This window comes from Acinonyx jubatus, chromosome F2, assembly GCF_027475565.1.
Source record: "Acinonyx jubatus isolate Ajub_Pintada_27869175 chromosome F2, VMU_Ajub_asm_v1.0, whole genome shotgun sequence".
Lineage (NCBI taxonomy): Eukaryota > Metazoa > Chordata > Mammalia > Carnivora > Felidae > Acinonyx > Acinonyx jubatus.
In genome coordinates this window covers 61980352-61994250 of record NC_069394.1, presented here as the reverse complement: position 1 = coordinate 61994250, position 13899 = coordinate 61980352, and the positions used below count along the sequence as shown (strand labels likewise).

Genomic DNA, 13899 nt, shown 5'->3' with positions numbered 1-13899 from the left:
TCAGGTCATCATCTTATGATTCGTGGGATCGAGCCCCATGTCGGGCTCTGCACTGATGGGGCAGGCTTCTCTCTCTCCCTCTCTCTCTGCCCCTCCCCTGCTTGCTTTCTCTCTCCCTCCCTCTCTCTCTCATTCAAAACAAATAAATAAGCATTAAAAACACCTCTTAGGTCTTAAGACATACTTTATTTTCTACTATTTTCTCTCATTTGTTATTTCAACTCAGAGTCACAAAAGAACATAGAAAAACTTCCTTCAAACACAGTGGGAATATGACAGTGAGTAGCACTTGGGAGTACAAGTGGCGTTTACATGTGGATTAGATTACTAGGAGACTTACCATAAGTGGAAAGAAAGTGCATCAAACATTATTTTCTCATAGAAACAGTGCTATAACCAAAGGGTAAAGTTCCTGACCTAGGGCCTTATGCCAACTTTTACCAAATGCAGGACTTAATAAAAAACTATAAATGATATATTATATGTTTCAGAGCATAAAGCTTTCTAAAGCATGCATAAATCAATTAAGTGGTGCTACAAGTAGTCAATAAACATAAAATCCATTTAATATGATGCACTCTCCTTGACCACATTTTCCTGCCAAATGTTATACTGAAGCAAAACAACTCTAAGGAGCAGGTTTATTTGTTTGATGGATTTCAAGATGATTTCCTTGAGGACGTTTTGACCAGCGCATTGAAAGAAATTTTGGGGCAGTGATCTGATGCCCCAGAGAAAACGAACTCAGTGTCCTTATGGTCAATTCCCTTGTTTTCTTATAGTCAATTTTCCTGTCATAAAACCTTGGGATTAGAACGAATCGTGGCCTGCTAGTGTGCAAAAGGTTGGGATTCATTTCCTCCAAAGAGGAGAACAACATATGTTCATGTGAGAAACACCCCGTGTAAGTGTCAGAAGTTACAACACGGGTGTAATTGGCAGAGGGCTGTAAGTGTGAATTGCCGCGAGCACAAATCACCAGAAGGATGGTTTGCGTGATTTCCCCCTCTCCAATTTCACCACTGAGTGGAAGGGACATTAACTGGGAGACTTGAGTTCTTATCACCCCAGGTAATACAGTCAAAGCAAAAATGGGAGGATCCTGAGAAGGTCCGAGAGTTCTAGACTAGACCGTAAAGCCGTCCCAAACATCATGTCAGACATTCTCATCCTACAATGAGAACTCATCAGTTATCCTTTGCGAACCCAACAAACACTGAGGGAAAATGGATCTCTAATAATTATTCTCCAAATCTTGCAATAAAATCCGGAGGTTTCTGTCAAGCCAGTCTGTGTGACAGGACACAGTGAACAGTACAATTTGTTCTAATTCACGTAGGGGAGAAAAGGGAAGCTATTCATTTAATCTTGCATTACATCAAAATTGATTTGAGAAAAAGTCACAAATTAGTTCTGTCATTTCTGACAACATGATTTTTATCAGACGACGAAAAGCTTAGTTAAATGGTTTGGGGGGGGGGGGTAGGGGGAAAGATTTTATTTCAAATCTTGAGAAAAAGACCGTTGCATCAAAATTACTTAACTATCATTTGCAGATATCGGTGTTCAGAGTAACTCTCCTATAGCTGTGTTTATTTTTTGCAGAATGCACTCTTTGTCAGTTCCATTTATCTTAAAAGGCCCAGTTGTTCCTTTCCTTAGCGTACAACCAACTCCACGAAAGCTGTGTTTATCTCTGCTTGTTTCCTAATCTAGTGGAATCAAGGAGGCAAGATGGTCAAGTATGATTTCCCCTTGAAACGGAAACTGCTGTTTACCTGGCATGTTGCAAGGCAGTAGTCTTGTTTTCTAAAATTACCTGAAACACAGTGGAAAGCAAGAAGCTTCTCCTCTAAAAGGTGGTAAACACAGTGTCACGAACCAGCCTCTCTGGGATAAAGGCACTAGTGTTGTTAAAAACTTGTTTCTCACGAGGTGGAAGAAGTGACATTCTCAGGTTTTAAAAGGAGGAGAGCTACCATCCCCATTACGCAATACTAAGCACAAAGGGAAACACAAGGAATAAGTGAGGTAGAGATTAGTGATTAGTTTTGCCTCTTTAGCAGATCCAGCTTTCTTCAGACTGTTTCTTTTTTGGCTTCGAAACATAAGATAAGTCCCTTGAAACAAGGAGGTGTTCTTGCAAGAACAACTTTCTCTCCCTCTGATCCCCGAGCCCAGCCATTGTTTGATTTGAGGCATAGGGGAAGGAACTCGGGAAAATTGTGTAGAAACTGCAGATTGGATAAGCAAGTAAATAAAAGCACCAAAAGAAGGAAAACTGGTATGAAAGGAGCTTGGAACCTTGCAGTGGATGACCACTGTGGCTACCAAGAGCAAAAATGTAAGCTAAAGCCAGCCTTTAAGTGGAATGGACCTCACCACTTTCAAAACCCCTTTAAATGTCAACACACCTTGAACAAGGAGATAAGTCCTTTAAGCAAAACAGCGAAACTCATTAAGGGGTACTTGTAAGATTTACACGGACAGAAACTCTCTCAGGTGATTTCTTGCGGGGCCGGAGTGGCTCATCATCATTCTTACAGAGAGAGCTTTGACACTGAGCTGTATTAAGGATGATAAAAATAACAATATTCACCCTTTAGAGAGTTCCCATCTCATGCCAGGTGCTTTATATATCTCATTTGACTTGCACAGCAGTTCTATTAATTATTATCTTTGCCTCCACGTTATGGATGAGCACGTGGGTACCTCTGGACCAGCATGAGTGACAAAGCTTGAACCTAGAACTTGATGCTTTTTCTGCTACATGGTGTGGTTTCCTTCAAAAGAAATGATCTATGAAACCGCTTTGTAAGCAGTAAAGTTCCATGGTATTTTATAGTTAGAGCTTTCCTATTTTGCAAAGTCTGGCCAAAATTCAAAAGAGAACTCTGTTCTGCAAGGTGGTATGAGCCTAGGTTTCATTCTCACTCGCTGTGTTAGACTTGCACCACCTTACTTATCTGTCAGAACCTCAATTGTTTTCATTTGGAAAGCGGTGACGGTAGGAGATACTTAAAAACTGTTCTGAGGAACAAATGAGATAATATGGTAACAAACTGCCTGGCACACAGTAGGCTAAGCTGGCACGCAAGAATTGTCGCTTTATCCTCTTTCCTCATAGCTGTTCAAAAACAATGGAGGAGGTTCTCTCTTGGTTAATGCCATCTCTTATCTCTTCAGTCACCTAAACTTCAAACCTTGAAACAATCACTCATTGTTCCATTAAAAAAATACTTTGTGGGCACCTTACGCCTCACATTGTCCTAGGCACCAAGATCAAGAAATGGACAGAACAAATGAAGATAATTTAACTACTGTTTTCTATCTCTCTAGCCTTTCAACCAAATAACCACCAAAGTCCTGTCTACTGTACATCAGTATGTTAGACAGTGAGATCTGATCTTGCTAGAACATTTTAAATCTGTCCCATTCTATTCTTCCCTCCTGCCACCGCCCAAAATGTTGGGGAAATGTTTTCTCTGTCACCTGTCCTAGATCAATGGTTCTCAAACTTTAGCAAGCATTGGAATCTCGCTTGGAACCTGGCAGGCTTGTTCAAACCCAGGTCGCTGGGACCCAGCCCCAGAGATCCCAGGTGATGTTGACAGTGTTGGTCAGGGGCCTACTTTGAAACCCCCTGACCTGGACTATCACCTAGTTTACTGATTGCTCTATCAGTAACCTTACCATCTCCTCATCCAGGGCTCAACAAACTTGGCTCCTCAGGCCAAATCTGGCCCACAGCTTGTTTTTGTAAAGAAAAATTTACTGGAACACAACCATGCCCATTTGTTTACACATAGTCTACGGCTGCTTTTGTGCTACAAGTACTTGGGACAGAGACACATAATGTACGACACATGACCCACAAAGTCTAAAATGTCTGTGATCTGGCCCCTTACAGAAAAAATGTGCTGACCTCATCCTTAACAGGCTATAAAAATGGTCTTTCCAAAAATAAGGCCCATCTTGTCACCTCCTGATTTAAAAATATCAAATGGCTCCTCCATTGCCTCAGTGTCGAATCCAAAGTCTTATATGATATGACAAGCTGTCCAACCCTCATTTGCCAATCTCTTTGCACCCTATCCAATCATTAGCCATCCTGGACTGCTTAGTTTTCTCTGAGTATGCCAAGATCCTCTGTCATTCCTTGGCCTACCCCATCGTGTCCCCCTATCTACGGTACTTTTCTCCTTTCTTCACAGGGTGAGCCGCTACGTGAGAGGTGAGTTCCATTTTTGAGAATTCAACTGTATACTCTACAAAAAGGGAGAAATAGGACAAGTCTGCTGGCCCATTCTGTCTGATGAGTTTATGCTTCTGAACGAGCACGAGGTGGGAGTCTTGAATCTACTGTTTCCTCAGTCTGCTCAGATCCCCGGTGCCTCTCGTATGTTAGTGTGAGTATCTCACCACAGAGGGTGTAATCCCAGTGTTTAAAGATAAGTGTTTTTCATACAACAGAGCCAATAAACACAAGCCAACTCTTCATCTGGTACTCAAAGAAGAAGTAACAATCTGTTCCTAAAGTGGAGGAAAATCTGGCTGTGTTGGGCTTACTAGACACTGGATATCTAGATACTATATGTAGATACTGTACCTTATGGGTGATTTAAAGGGTTCACTATTTTATTTTTAAGTAATCTCTGTATCCAATGTGGGGCTTAAACTCACAACCCCGAGATCAAGAGTTGCATGCTGTACCGACTGAGCCAGCCATACAATGTTATGTTAGTTTCAGGTGTACAACGTAGTGATTCGGCAAGTCTAAACATTATATATATACTTTGTAAACTGTACTTATTCCAGTAATTTCTCATCCAATGTGGGGCTCGAACTCACAACCCAGAGATCAATACTCTTCCAACTGAGCCACCCAGGCGCCCCTCTATACATTATATTATACTCACTACAAGTGTACCTATCCTCTGTCACCATACACTTCTATCACAACACCGCTGACTATACTCCCTACACCGTAACTTTCATCCCTGTGACTTATTCACTCCACAAATGGAAGCCTGTACCTCCCACTCCCCTTCACCCATTTAACCCATCCCTACCTCCCAAGACCGAGTCATTCTGTAAACCTTAGCACAATGTCATTTCTTCTCATTTCCTCTGGTGGGGAGTCAGTCTTCCTCTTTTCTCCCATAAATATCTTCTGCTCCCCTAGCAATTTTTACATATCTATATTATAGCATTGAGTTGTAATTATTTATTTCATTTTCAGGCTCTTTCCATTAGACAATGAGCCATTCAAGGACAAAGGCATATTTTAGGTCTCCAGTGTCTAGGTCTTTCCCAGTACCTAACCTAAGTATAAATATGTAACAAGTGTTTATTGATGAAATGGATGAAGTCCCATCTCCAACTGTAGACCACTCTCTTTTCTCTGAAATGATCTATGAACTCCCACTGAACTTTCTGTTAATGCCTACGGTTTAACATTTCAATGCATTTTAATTCTTCCAGTATTCATTTTCTCTTTTCAACCAGATTTAAGCTTGTTCAGGGAACAATCTATATGTTTACTCCATTATGACAAGAAAATAATAGTTGTTAATGGATTGATTGCTAATTTGAGAGTGATATGTTAAAAACAGAGATAAACTAATCAAATAGTTTTTACTCGGTCAGAGATTTGTTTATATCTGCTTGTCTACAGCTTTAAAGACCTTGCTATAGAGTGAATGCTTCTGTCCCCCCACCGAATTCATATGTTGAAGTCTAACATCCCAGAGAACTCCCTCACCCCTGCCATCATATGAAGACGCAGTGAGAAGATGGCCATTTATGAACCAGGAAGTGGCCTGCTGCAAACACCAGATCCGCTGGTGCCTTCATCTTGGACTTCCCAGCCTCCAGAACCTAAGACATAAATTTCAGTTGTTTGCAAGTCATGTAGCCTACACAGTATTATGTTAGAGCAGCCTGAAAGGATTAAGACAAGGGCTAAATATGGCTTCACTTTGAATAGAGATCGTTCCTCCTTATTTCAAGATCCATATTTGCAAAAATGAGCCATACCTACCTTGGTACTATCGTCTGGAGTTGCCTAACCTGTGTCCTTTGCGCAGAATGTTCTTCTTGCTGGCTGGCTTCTTACCAGCTGTGCCCAGGGCTGCTCTTTACGCCTTTATCACAAGTTGCTCTCTCTTCCATGATCCAGTTCATTTTTTCCTATGGCATTGTGAAGAATGTAAGTTAAGGGGTCCAAGTCCGCATTTGTCCAATGAATGTCAAGGTGCCACTTTCCACTAAAGGTGGAAAACATCTAAGCTGATCTGACCCTGTATTCAGTTTTCCTACCTTTGGTGAAAAAACATTGCAGAGGAAGTAATAGAGAATCGATTATTCAAAAGTTAACCAGACTTAAAGACTATTATGCAAGGTATTTATTATTCTGGAGGATCCAAATGATATTTGGGTCTCACTGACCAGGGATATTCTGCAGACCTCCAATTCTTAGAATTCTAAGTGATATTTCCTTTAAAAATAATCATACTTTATCACACAGTTTTGAATTTTTATTTCTGATAACTTTAAGAAACTTTAGAAAATTTGTCCCTTCGTCTACATCTCTGAAAGTGAAATAAAAAGTTCAACCAATAAAATTATGCTGAAGAGTTTGAGACTAAGAAAAGGAAGGTCCCTATCCTGGTGAGTCACTGTAGGATGACTGGGAGTGTTCCTGGGTGGATGTGTGGCTGCCCCTTAGTTTGGGGCCCCGGACGCTTAGGGTGAGTCCATTTAGAGATTCTAGGCTTTTGCTAAAAGGCAAGGGGGAATAGAGGGGAGCAGATCGAAGGACTAAAGCAAGTGGTTGGGTTTCTCCCTCTGGGTTCCCCTTTCTCTTTCCCTTCATTTGTTTATGTCGATTTTTGTTGTCTATCCCTTCCTCCCTCCCATATTTTCTTTCTCTTTTCACACATAAACCACCAAGATTGAGAACTAAAATGAGTTTCAAAAGTTGCTAGCTATAATTGTTTTTTTTTTTTAACTTTATATTTTCTGATATAGTCTCTCATTTATTCCTCGCTCAGGTTGATTTTAAAGAGTACTCCAACCTTCTTCGCTTGCTATTTTTAAATGGTCTGAATGAGTCAATAGTCCAAAAATGTGCATTTCTTTGACCCAGAAACTTTGCTTCCAGGAATTTTTATTAAGAGAACAATTAAACAAGTATATAAGGACACTTGTATAAGGCTGCTTATCCTAGAACTGTTCATCATATTGAAAAATTGGTACCAATAATAATGTTGCTTAAATAAACTTAGGTGCATTCATACAATTAAATGTTATGTAGCCATTAAAATTAATTATGTAGATATATATTTATTCCCATAAAACATATTTATGCTATGTAGTGAAGTGAGAAAAATAGTTTACCAAACGATCTGTATCATAATGTATATTTCACACGACTATACATACACACACATATTAAAGAAATATAGCTTCAAGAAAATATGATAGGAATTCAGTGAATTATATGGTAGTTATCTCTGGTGACGCGGCTGTGGATTTTTCTTGTTTGTTCACGTGTAATTTCTAATTTTCCTATAATTAGGAAAACTTACTTCTATAATGAAAATAGTTTACGATAACCAACAGACACTAGTGCTTATTACATACGCTATTCGACTAATGTGTATAGAAAATGGCATCCATTTTTGTTCTAATTAATTTTACAACCTCATTCGCTCACTCTCCAACTTTTTTCCTTCTCTGTCCCTTCTCAATTAAAGAAGTTCTCATGTCTCGGAAAATCACTGGTGAGCAACTTGTAGAGAGGCCTCTGGAGGCTAACCGTGCCTTAAAGTAAAAAACAGATAAAATGAAAAATTCGCTGCTCAAGGGATCTGTTCTCTGATGGAAATGTTCTTTAGACGACTAGGATGTTCTTTCAATCTGTTTGATTTTAATGGGTTTTCAGCTTCAAGATGTCTGAGGGGGGTAGATTTCCAAGGGATTTAGCTCAATGTAACCTCCTTCTTACCTTAACCTCCTTACCTGGACGTGTAGTGACATATAGTCACTCTGCGACAGTGGACATTTTTTTTTTGGCGGGGGGGGGGGGGGGGGGGTATGTACATAAGCAAAGTAAACTGGAAATTGAGACAGTTTCCCAAGGCCTCAAACTGTTTTTCCCTGACCTATTTGTTTTTTCCAGTCATACACTACCTTGCCCTGGATTATCTTGATAATTCTACATTTTGCATATTTCCAAAGTTGGAGGCCCAGGATCCCTCCCTCCTGCCCTTTGTCAGTGGCAAAGCCAGAGCCCCGGCTTGGGTAGTGGTGGCAATAAGCTTCATATCAGGAGAGATGCCATCAGTCCAGGAGATACATGAACTCCTAATATCTTCTAATATAGGGACCCCAAATATGAGGCTAAAGGAGCCGAGTGAGGGATTAGGGCCTGGCAATTGCACCTGCTATTTTTAGCTCCTGTGTTTGGTACCCGGTCATGCGGGGAGGCAAACACTCATCCTCTCTGCTCATTGGTTTCCAGTTGACAAAATGAACAGGGTGAAATTGGGGCAGGGGAACTGCTTAGTTAAAGGCAAAGGAGAGAATGCCACAAGCACAGTCTTCTCAGAGCTAACAATGACGGGGGAGCCCAGAAGTCTTTTCTCGATTTTATCTCTGACTTTGTGTGTGTCCCCCCGAGCACTTAGACTATTCCTGTGGCCTCAGCTTTCTCATGCATAGACAGGTAATGATACTCTGTTCTCTCTACTTCCATTATATGGCACTAAGAGGATAGAAGAGCAGGTTAATGAGATTTAAAATAGGAAGAAAATGTTTTTTTGAAGTCTTTAGAGTACTCTGAGATTTTCAGGTCATCATCAAATAGAAGGCATTGTCTCGAGGAAAATCTGTACTGTTCATATAGTGTTTGCTTGAGTGCTGCATTATCTGGCAACTAATTTTTCCTTTCTCCAGAAATGGGGGGGGGGGGGAACGGAGACAAAGTAACATAATAAGAACAAGGGAGCCTGAAAATTAAAGTTGCCAGCCATGTTAAACCTTGGACCCATATTCTCGCTGAAACTAACATTTAGATGTTAGTTTCAGGTATTTGAAAGATCAACCATATGAACTCCCTATCTCCCTTCTGATAGATTTGGAAGAGTGCTTTTAATGGGGTGACTGAAATGTCCACCCTGGCAAGTGCATTTCTCCTGTGGAGAAATAGTGCAATTTTATCTCAGGAAAACTTTGAGAACACACTTCTTAAACACATACGGTGCTGAGGACATTTCCTGGAAAACCACTGGCCTTCGCCTGGGCCACTTGCATCACATGGAGATGTTTGTGGTTCGGATTTATGAGCAATGTAGGATCTGAAGCCAACACAGGACTTTTGCTCAGTACAACCAGGGGCCAGATCTAAAATGGCAGGCAATTTCCTATTTGTACCTTAGGGAAAAGTTTTCTAAGTTTTGCAGGATTCCTCTTCTACCTCCCTAATAAGTCAGCAAATCTAAACAATGAGCTACCTTCTGAGGAAAACAAATTTACTTAGTTGATTCAGATTTAAAAAAATTTTTTTTAACGTTTATTTGTTTTTGAGAGAGAAAAACATCAGAACACGAGTGGAGGGGGTGGGCAGAAAGAGAGGGAGACACAGCATCCGAAGCAGGCTCCAGGCTCCGAGCTGTCACCATAGAGCCCGATGCAGGGCTGATTTCACGAACTGCGAGATCATGACCTGATGCTTAACCGACTGAGCCACCCAGGCACCCCTAGCTGATTCATAGTTTAATGAAAATCCCATGTGGGCCTCTCTTTGTCTTGTTTAAAGATGCCTCAAGAAGGTGTGGGGGGGGGGGTGGGGGGAGAATGACAACAAATGTTAACATATTTTCTACTGAATTTTATGTCCGAAATATTTAGCTTAGAGTGCGAACTTTGAAGGAAAGTGTTCTTTGCTAAATGTTATACAATCCTGTGTTCGTTCTAGAAGAGCAAACAAAGCTAATGGCAATGATCATCTGCTCTGGTGTAATGGGAAATGGGTGGGAGACTCCACCTTTTCATAGTTTTTGATGTTTGCACCAGTATTAATTATCCACAACCAAATTGAAATACGAATAAAAACATGTTTACCTGTGGGGAAAGAAATTGGCAGTGAAGAAGGAGGAGTTGGAAAATTTTTTAATGGAACCATTGTGATGTATTTGCATTTTTGCAGCATGTATGAATAAATAAATGTGCATTCATAATTCAAAAGAACAGACAACAGGAAAAAACAGAAACAAAAACCTCTGTATTCCCTACACTCGGAGTGAGAAAGGATGAGCCTCCTGCTCTTTTCCTATACACTTTTCCTATACACTTGGATAGCTTTTTCATGTGCTTTTCATCCTCCATGGTCGTAGGATGAAGGGAAAAGGCAAAGTCCATTTTAAAGACCCAGCCAAACGTGATTATGTAGCGTTCTCTGTACAGACATAATAGGGTTACACATTCTCTGTGAAAAAGCTACAGACAGATTACACCAGTCAACAGATCACCCTGCACAGAAACCGTAAAGCCATTTTAACACTTACTTCAGATATTATTACATGTGACAAAGTATTTGAAAGATCAACCAAATAAACTGTTCCTAGGAAATGTTTCCAATAGAATACTTCTGGAATAATGTTGCTTTTCTTAGGTCACTGGGAATTGAATTAAGACACTGTAACATAGAGTCTAGATGAAAACCTACATTTTTCGTGGAATACGTTTATAGAAGCCTCTGGATACTATAATATTTCTCAATCATTTTTTTCGGCACATAGAAAAACTGAAATAGATTGTCTGCTTTACATGGCAGAGAATCTATACGTGTGTATTATAAATGTGACAAGATTTCAAATTTAACAGGATGTATCTATATAACCATTTATCCATGCGTTCATCCATCACTCATTTATCTTACCATGTGTGAGGCTCAGTATGGGATACTCTGGAGATACAGAAATGAAAAAGACCCAGGGCACCTGAGTGGCTCAGTCAGTTAAGCATCCGACTTCGGTTCAGGTCATGATCTCACGGCTGGGGGGTTTGAGCCCTGCATCGGGCTCTGTGCTGACAGCTCAGGAGCCTGGAGCCTGCTTCAGATTCTGTCTCCCTCTCTCTCTGCCCCTCCCTTGCTCTCGCTCTGTCTCTCTCTCTCTTAAAAATATATAAACATTAAAAAAGAAAGAAAGAAACAACCATGATCCCTAATTAAAAAAAAAAAGACCCAGTTGGAGGAGGGGAGGCCAAGGTGAAAATCAGCGATCACAAGCTGGTGTGATAGGGAAGGTGTACCGTAAAGCACAGGTGCACTCTGGAGTCAGACAGAGAGGAAAACAACACTCTCCCAGAGGGCGGTGGTGGAGAGTACAAAGAGCAGAGCATATAAACCACTCAGCCCAAACCTGACCCATGATAAAGGATTACTAAGCATTTGCTAACACAAAGAAAGTAGCAGAGTTATAGAGTATTTGGGGAACAGCTCAGAAGTATATGTAACTCAGCCTGAAAGTGGGAGAGAGGGAGAGGGAGGATTAAGAGAGAGAGAGAGAAGGAGGAAATACTAAGAACATATACGTTAGAAGGTAGTTGAGAGTTTTTAAAACTGCATTACATTCATAAACAATGAGTTGACAGTTTCACATCAAAGGAAGGCTAGGTTTTTGTCACGAGTTTGAGTCAAAGCAGGGACATTTCACCTGCTATACTAGGAACAAAAGAGACCAAGATCTCACACCCTTGTCACCTATTGACATTTTACACTGGATTATTCTTTGTTGTGTGTGTGTGTGTCGGGGGGGGGGGGTGCTGTGTATTGTAAGATGTTTAGCAACATCCCTTGTTTCCACCTCCTGAGATGCCAGAAGCATCCTTGTTGTGACAACCAAAAATGCGTCTAGCCATTGTCAAAAGTCTCCTGGGGGTCAAAATCCCCCCAATTAAGAACCACTGCCTCAAACCAAGATAATTTCATTAAGTATTTATAAAGTTTCATAAGCTATTAAGCTGCAAATGGAAAATTGAGGTCGATAGAGAACCAACTTAAATATTTTCCTTTTATTTTGATCGTGGCTAAATGTATTGTGACGAAACTATCAAATTAACATGTCTAGAGACTGGCCTATTCTCATTACCATTTGCCAGTCATAACAGGGTCTGAGACATAATCCAGGAAAATGGCTCAAATTTGACATGGGCACCACTTATTCAGGGAAGTAGAGCCTATCCTAGCTTCTGAATACCTTCATTAACCTAAGCCTTGCAGCAAGTGTAAAATAGGGTGTTTTAGTCATCAAGGCCACCATGGCTCCCAGACTGAGAGCTGCAGACACACTAGTTTCCTGATGCCTCTCCCTGGCCTATTGGTACAAGGTCCTGGAGTGGTGACTCATCTTTGGTCATTCTCCTCTGCGCTTAATGGAAACCTGTAAAAAGCAAAGGTCACCCAGAGGCTGCTGGGAGATTTTTTGCTTACTTGCTGGGATAATTCCATGTTGCCTCTTTCTTTTTCTTTTTTTTTAATGGTTATTTATTTTGACGGAGGGAGAGAGAGAGAGAGAGAGAGAACACAAGCAGGGTAGGGGCAGAGAGAAAGAGAAAGAAAAACCAAAACAGGCTTCATGCTGCCAGCACAAAGTTTGATGTGGGCTCAAACCCACGAACCCATGAGATCATGACCGGAGGTGAAATCAAGAGTCACCACTTAACCGACTGAGCCACCGAGGCATCCCCTGCCTCTCTACTTTCAACAGCTCAAGTAAACTTGAGTAGTAAACCACGATTAACTGGCATGTTTATATTTGAAATTCATTATTTTTAAAAAAATTAAACCTTTAGGATAAGAGCTGGGTATGCGATAATGAGTCAAGGACATCCTTAATCACAATTTATTGATCGATCGGTTCTGCTGCCACTATATAAATAATATAATCAAAGTGTTTTTTCTCTTTAGATGGTTTATACCATTTTTACTTCCAAAACGATATTGGGAGTCTTCCTTAACAACTACACACACACACACACACACACACACACACACACACATATACATATACATACACACATACACACACACATATGTAGGGATGGCCCTCTCTCTCTTTTTAAAATGTTTATTTATGTATTTTGAGGGGGGGAGGGGTATTTGAGGGGAGCCTTTTGAGAGAGGAAGAGAGAGAGAGAGCCTCCTAAGCAGGCTCCATGTTGTCAGTGCAGAGTCCAACGTGGGGCTCGAACTCATGAACCATGAGGTCATGACCTTAGGTGAATTCAGAACTCACGAGTTGGACACTTAACTGAGTGAGCCACCCAGGCACCCTACCCCACCGCCTTTTAATAAGACCAAATTAGAGCATACTCTACACATTTTCCTATAGATTGCATTTTTTTACTTAATAGTACAGTGTGGAGACTATTCTGTATCAGTTCATAAAACTGTAATTCAGTTTTTCAAACAGTTGTATAGTATTCCATTGTATGAATACACCATAATCTTTTCAATTAGCATCTATTGGGGCACCTGAGTGGCTCAATCAGTTAAGGGTCTGACTCTTGGTCTGGGCTCAGGTCATGATCTCACAGTTGGTAAGAACTAGCCCCACGTCCAGCCCCGTGTCAGGCTTTGCACTGACAGCAAAGAGCCTCCTTGGGATTCTCTCTCTCTCTCTCTCTCTCTCTCCCTCTGCACCTCTCCCCTGCTAGTGCTCGTTCTCTCTCCCTCTCTCTCAAAATAAACTTAAAAAATATTAGCACCTATTGATAGACATGTAGGTTGTTTCTAGTGTTTTGTTACTAAAAATACTGTAATGAATATCCATATTCATATAGTCTTTGCAACTCTTCACATAAATTCCTAAAAGCTGAGCTGCTGGCAAC

The 13899-nt window shown here is 40.7% G+C and overlaps 1 long non-coding RNA gene across 1 annotated transcript in view; it reads right to left on the bottom strand.

The window, feature by feature from the left end:
• Window positions 1-207: 207 nt before the first annotated feature.
• LOC128312841 (uncharacterized) overlaps window positions 208-13899 on the bottom strand; it is a 45953-nt gene continuing 32261 nt past the window's right edge. The window contains exons 3-4 of the long non-coding RNA XR_008292658.1: window positions 6044-6192; window positions 208-2783 (exon numbers count right to left, since the gene is read on the bottom strand). This is a non-coding gene — a long non-coding RNA (uncharacterized LOC128312841). The remainder of the gene's footprint in view (window positions 2784-6043; window positions 6193-13899) is intronic.